Consider the following 6,391-nt stretch of genomic DNA (forward strand, 5'->3'; position numbering starts at 1 on the left):
GTTTTTGGTCCGGTGTTGGTTTTGACTCAAGTTAGTGTCATTGCGACCCCGTCGTCGTGCATTAAACACTCCAAGTATTTTTGAAATGTTTTATTTTTAAAATCGTTTTAAGTTTTCCGACGTAAAGTTGTACACAAACTGTCGATCAAACGCCGCGATTCCAAAACATGTTGTAGTCCGATAATCATCGGGTGTTTGTTGGAGTCTCGGCGACATCTTGGGTATCTCTGAGCCCCCACTTTGACCGAGGCTTGGACGGGGCAAAAGTCAAAGTAGAGCCCCCAGGTCAATCGAAGATTACAACCTGGAGACCCAAGCGATGTCGAGGCGGCTCGAAAAGATTCGGGCCAAGGACCTGCCGTCGGGAAGGGCGACGCCATGGCGACTCGAGGGTACGAGTCAAGGACCTGTCATCGAGAACAGTTTAGAGTCTGTCGACTGTCCGTGCGGGTCATTTAAAGTCCGTTAGACTATGTACAAAGGCTCGCCAGCCATAAGAAAGAGTCATACCTGAGGCATCTTCGGATATGTCCTTGCACGCTTGCGGACAAAGGCTCGCCAGCCATGATAAGGAAATGTACTCGAGGCATCTTCGGGATGTGTCCTCGAAAGGTTGCGGACAAAGGCTCGCCAGCCATGGTAAGGAAATGTACCCGAGGCATCTTCGGGATCTATCCTTCGAAGGTTGCGGACAAAGGCTCGCCAGCTAAACGTAAGGAAATGTACCCGAGGCATCTTCTGGATGTGTCCTTGAAGGGTTGCGGACAAAGGCTCGCCAGCCATTGGTAAGGAAATGTACCCGAGGCATCTTCGGGATCTATCCTTGGAAGGTTGCGGACAAAGGCTCGCCAGCCAAAGGGTACGGTCGGTTAATGGACCATGGGAGTAGCCGCGTCGAATGGGCTTGTTTTGAAAGTAGCGAACTCGTGATGTCGCTGGGGAAATAGTGAGTATGGATTTTCGCTATACTGTTTTTAGAATGAGCGGGTTCCGCGAGGAAGCCCCCTGCTGGTATTTGAAAGAATAGTGAATTTGGCACCTTCACCATTCGTCGTTCCTCTTTGAACTTGAAGTGGCGGTTTCGATCGCCGTTTGTTTGAATTTTGAAGGAAAATAACAAATTTTAAATCTGCTATTGCGTTTTGAAGTGACGGTTTATATGCCGCCGTTGACATTGGATGGAAATAAGGAATTTGAAATCTTCACTATTAATTGAAGTGACGGTTTATGTGCCATCGTTGACATTTGAAAGAAATAGTGAATTTGGAATCTTCACTATTAATTGAAGTGACGGTTTATGTGCCGCTGTTGACATTTGAAAGAAAAAGTGAATTTGGAATCTTCACTATTGATTGAAGTGACGGTTTATGTGCCGTCGTTGACATTTGAAAGAAATAGTGAATTTGGAATCTTCACTATTGATTGAAGTGACGGTTTATGTGCCGCCGTTGACATTTGACAGAAATAGTGAATTTGGAATCTTCACTATTGATTGAAGTGACGGTTTATGTGCCGTCGTTGACATTTGAAAGAAATAGTGAATTTGGAATCTTCACTATTGATTGAAGTGACGGTTTATGTGCCGTCGTTGACATTTGAAAGTAATAGTGAATTTGGAATCTTCACTATTGATTGAAGTGGCGGTTTATGTGCCGTCGTTGACATTTGAAAGAAAATATTGGAATTCAATTTCCAACTATTATTTTGAGCATGACGGTTTTAATTGTCGTTGCTTAAAATTTGAAGAAATAGCGGTTTTTGAATCTTCGCTATTACATATTTTTTTGAAATGGTTGAAGGGCAATGGTGAATTTTGATTTCACTATTATTTTTGAAATTGGCGGTTTTGATCGCCGTTTGCTTGAAAATTTTCGAAAATAGTGAATTTAAATTTTCACTATTTGATCGGAGGGACGGTTTATGTGCCGTCGTTTAAAGCTTTCGAAAATAGTGAATTTGAATTTTCACTATTTGTTTTTGAGAAAAAATGACGACCTTTAATATCGTCAAATGAAAATTTGAAATTTGTCACGGGAAATTGGGCTAAAGCCCAAAATCCACTGAAAGAGCAAGGGGAGGCCTGCTTTAGGCGCGAGCCACCTGGCGAACCAAAGGGGCTTCCCTATTTTCTGTAAAAGACGCAAGTTCAGGCCGCATCTCATTCATCATCCCGCCTTCTTCATTTTCGACATAAAACCTGCGAAAATCGCCATTGAAGGACCTTCTTGCTTGTTCGAGTTCTTGCCTTCATCAACAATGTCATCTCAAGGTAAGTATTTCCTCTTGAATCCATTTAAATTTGTTGATCGATAGCTTGATTGAATTAGGCCGAATTTTGCCCTAAAAATCGAATTGGCCGTTTTTGATTGAGCCCATTTTGAGTGAAATTGATGTTTGCATTAGGTTAAAAACCTGTTTAGGAGTATAGGGGTGCTTTTAGTTTGCATTTTGGTTCCCGTTCCCGCTCCATATGCTCGAAAAACGTGAGTGAGGCGAGAAACCGTCTCATTTCACAATACCAAGTTTATTTGCTTGGGTAGTGTGTCCCACTAGGTTGCATTGTAGTTGGGAAAACCCGTATTTGCCATTTAAGGACCTTCGTTGGATGCTTTTGGGCAAAATTGGATTTTTGCCTTTTGCGACGGTCTTACGTCTGACAAAATAAGCGCCTGTTTGGGCTTGAATTGAGTCAGTTTGCCTTGAATTGGACCTTATTGGTAATTTAGGTCACCTTGAGGTGTGATAAAATCACGTTTGCCTTTTCGCGGTCGTTTTGAAATTTTGACCGGTTTGGGCTCAAATTAGCATATGGATTGCCTTTTTTAGCCGTAGAAAAATACCCATTGTGTCGGGAATGTATTTTGGGTTGTTGGCGGACCTTGTACGGGTTTTGAAATGCCGTTTTTGTGATTTTGACTCGTCTTTTGCTTGAAAAGAGGGGCGAGTCGTTTTTTTTTTTTGTGAACCGTTTTGTTTGGTTGGATTTTGGGCGGGATTGCCCTTGTTTTGCATTGCAGGTTGTTTTTTTTTTTTTTTTTGGATTTATCCATTTCATGCCGTTGTAATGCCGAAATTCCGGCTGACATTTTTTGTTTGTTGTTGCGTTTTTTTTATCGCAGGGTATCGTCTGGGACCTATGGGGTCAGTCGTTGAGGCTTTGGAGGAGGAAGTCGATCCTGGAGGGGCTGTAGCAGCCGAGGAGGCTGCCGTATTCGAGGCGGTGGTGGAGGATGCTTGCGTAGAGGAGGAGAGGCGGCTGATATGGCCAGCTTGTCCTTTTCGTTGTGGCTCATAGACAGGGTGGCTGATGAGTGGGGTTCAGTATCGGAGTGGTGCATCGCATCATGGTTCTGGGCCTCCTCATCATCCGAAGTCTGCAAGACACTGTCTTCTTTTTTGTCGTGGAGCAGGAGCGGGGGGTTATCGTCATGGTAACCTCCTCTACTTTCGTTGTTGCTCCTCTGTTCCCCATGTGGCTCCCTTTCTTTTCTGATCGGAAGGGTAGGGAGTGCTTAGTTCGGTAGGTGGCGGATAGCCCCCAGTTCGTTGTCTTAGGCCAGTGTCTGTATGATAAACGTTTGTTTTAGGCCAGTGTCTGTATGATAAACGTTTGTTTTAGGCCGGTGTCTGTTTGATAGACGTTTGTTTTAGGCCAGTGTCTGTATGATAGACGTTTGTTTTAGGCCAGTGTCTGTATGATAGACGTTTGTCGATGTATTTTGCGTAAGGCGGTTTGTATATATGTGATTTTGGATTATGGTTTATTTTGTGATTTTGGCTTTTTTTTGTGTGTTGTGTTTTGGAGGAGCACTGTCGGTTGTCGATTCTCCTTTTGCTTTGCACCAGTTCCTGCATCGTTACTGTAGAAAAACAGGCAACAAATAGCATACGCATAAATGCAAACACGTAAAAGCATTTGATTGAAAAAAACAAAAATTAACCAAGATGACTTGAAGTTAAATTTTGAAATTTTGAAATGAATTTTGAAAATTCCGTGACAAGTCGCCACGTTTGGAATTCAAAGGAAATGATTTGAAAATTTGAGCAATTAACTCGTGTCGTGAATTAAATTTCATCGAAATTATTGAAATTGACTCGAAAAAATTCAAACTCAAACCGTCAAGAATGAATTTTAGAAAAGGATTTTTGCGAGTATATTTTATGTTTGATTTTTGAGGTCAAGACTCGAATTTGTGAGTGCTTGAATTTTGAGGAAAATTGACGTCGTGTTATCAATTTTCGGTTTTGATTTTTGATGGAAAATTGCGAAAAAGCGAAAAAATTTCGGAATTTCGACTGACATGGAAACGATCCATCGCGGATCGGGGCGACTAGACCTTCCCTCCTTAAAAAAAAGAAAGAACAATCCGTATGTTTAAAGCTGCGTCATGGAAACCGTGTCGGATTTCGTAAAACGCGAAAACAAGGAAATGTGAGTGTGAGGAAACACAAAATGTCTTGGATCATCCTGAAGAGGCGCGATCTTCTTGGCGGGAGGTTTGAGGTGTCAGGAGAAAGCACATGTTGAAACAGACAAGTCAACAGCGGGAATCCTGGGGAACCTCAAAGAGGCGCGAGCAGCTTGGCGATGGAAGCCGGCTCTCCTCTTTTTCTGAAAAATGCGCTGATCATTTTGTATAAATAGGGATGTTTGCGCTTCATTGTTTCATCATCCGAAACACAAAAACATCTCTACAAAACCTCTCCTTCTTCCACAAAAATACTTCATGGATGCTTTTGAGAACGCATTGCGACAATGGTGTCGGGATTTGTCTCCTCCCGAAAAGCATCAACTCGCTTGCATAGGAGTTGGTCAATTGTTGGTACTTCATCAAGTCAAGGTGCAACCTTCGTTTCTTGAAGCATGTTCACGGTTTTAGGATTCGAAACACCATGTTTTTGTTTTCCCGAAAGGCGAGCTTTGTCCTCTTGCCGAAGAAGTTGGAGCCATTGGTGGGTGGCCGGGTTGCGCTCCGGTACTTCCTCCGATTCGGTTGTGCTACAAGGAGAAATTCCGTTCCATGTTGGGCTTGTCAACAATCCAAATCAACTTTCTTCTTGCTCCACATGGTGTGGATATGTTGGCTCTTATCAACATCTTTTCAAACCGATTAGATGCTAATGTCTCGGAGGTGGCTAGGAGAAGGGCTCTTGCATTTTGCCTTCTCCATATGTAGCTCTTTGTTGATGTCTTGAAGAAGGAGGGGCCGAGATGCCATGGTAGCATGACCCTTATCCATGTGATTGAGCAAATGGAGCATGGTAGAGATCCATCGTGGTTGGTGCTTGGGGAGATTATCCAAGCTTTGGACAAGGAAGGCTCTTGTGGAGAAGCTCCCTCTTTCAAATCCCCAAGGATCCTCCAAGTGTGGCTATTGGAGAGGCTAAGGTATGTAGAGCCTCCGGTTAATCCTTCTTCTTACTCCTTCCGTCACCTCACTATGACTTGAAGTACCGAGAGGTTGGCAAGGCCAACCGCGCCTTCTTTGAGGAGTATGTTGATGGAGCTACCCCCAATGTGATGAGACCACTGAAGAGGAGGAGTTCCGGCCCCAAGAATATGGTGGGCCGTGCATTGGCTCTTTTTGAGTCGAACATGGGGTCTTGTGCTAGACCGGAGGCCGTCACCGTCTTAGATCCGTTTAGGATCCGTTCCGAGGAAGAAGTCCATGCTAGGCGGGCCAACAAGAAGAACAAGGGGAAGATGTACCCCGAGGGAAAAGGCAAGGGTAGAATGGAAGAGTGAAGACCTCCATTACCCACTTTATTATTATGTTGTATTATTGTGGTGAGTTTTTATTATGTTGTACTAGCTAGTTGTTGTGTGTTTTGTGCTAGTTTTATTATGTGAGGTGTGTTAGTTGACACCGTAGCTTTGACAAGTTGTAGACTCGTCGAGCTTTATTTGTTGTTGGAATTGTAATCCCTCCCATTATTAGTTAAATAAGAGGATTGCTCGTGTCGAAAATTGTGAACGCTTTTTTCTTCCATCCATTTGGTGAAGGCAATTCAATTTGAATCGTCCTAAACAATTGCACTTGGGAAAGTGGTATTTTATGGAAAGGGAGAAAGGCTCATTTTGTATTTTTGTTGGAGAGGGAATGGTTTTCCCTTTTCTCCTTTTTTTGGGATGTTTTTTTGTATGTGGGGATTTTTGTATGGGAATGATTGTATTTGATTGTGGGAATGGTTGTATCCTTCTTGTGTAATAAAGGACTGCCTACGTATTCACCTGAAGAGGTGAAATCAAACCATGATCGTAGTTCAAAATGTTTTGTGAATTTGAATTGGGTTTTGTGGTTGTATCCCTTATGCATAAGAGGGACTGCCTACGTATCCACCTGAAGAGGTGAAATCAAACCATGCTCGTAGTCCAGGGGGTTGTTTTGTT

Source organism: Silene latifolia, chromosome Y (genome assembly GCF_048544455.1).
Source record: "Silene latifolia isolate original U9 population chromosome Y, ASM4854445v1, whole genome shotgun sequence".
Lineage (NCBI taxonomy): Eukaryota > Viridiplantae > Streptophyta > Magnoliopsida > Caryophyllales > Caryophyllaceae > Silene > Silene latifolia.